General features: G+C 31.6%; 1 pseudogene; it reads left to right on the forward strand.

Annotated features, from left to right (window-relative positions):
• LOC122357534 overlaps positions 1–237 on the forward strand; it is a 3,228-nt pseudogene that overhangs the window by 2,789 nt on the left and 202 nt on the right.

Below are 237 nucleotides of genomic sequence, written 5' to 3' on the forward strand. Positions count from 1 at the left end.
ATAAAAAAATTAACTATGAATTTGTTAAAATGATTTTAATTTGTGTTAAAAGTAAGGCTTTTATTAAGCTAAAATTAATTTAAAAAAAAAATCAATTAATAAGCTGTTGTCTAATAAAGATCTTGTTTGATCTTTGTAGCTGGTACAAGCTGGTGGATAAGCATGGAAAACAGGAGAAGGACCGAGGGGAAGTTCTTCTGGACATTCAGTTCATGCGGAACAACCTGACAGCCAGCA

This window comes from Puntigrus tetrazona, chromosome 14, assembly GCF_018831695.1.
Source record: "Puntigrus tetrazona isolate hp1 chromosome 14, ASM1883169v1, whole genome shotgun sequence".
Classification (NCBI taxonomy): Eukaryota; Metazoa; Chordata; class Actinopteri; order Cypriniformes; family Cyprinidae; genus Puntigrus; species Puntigrus tetrazona.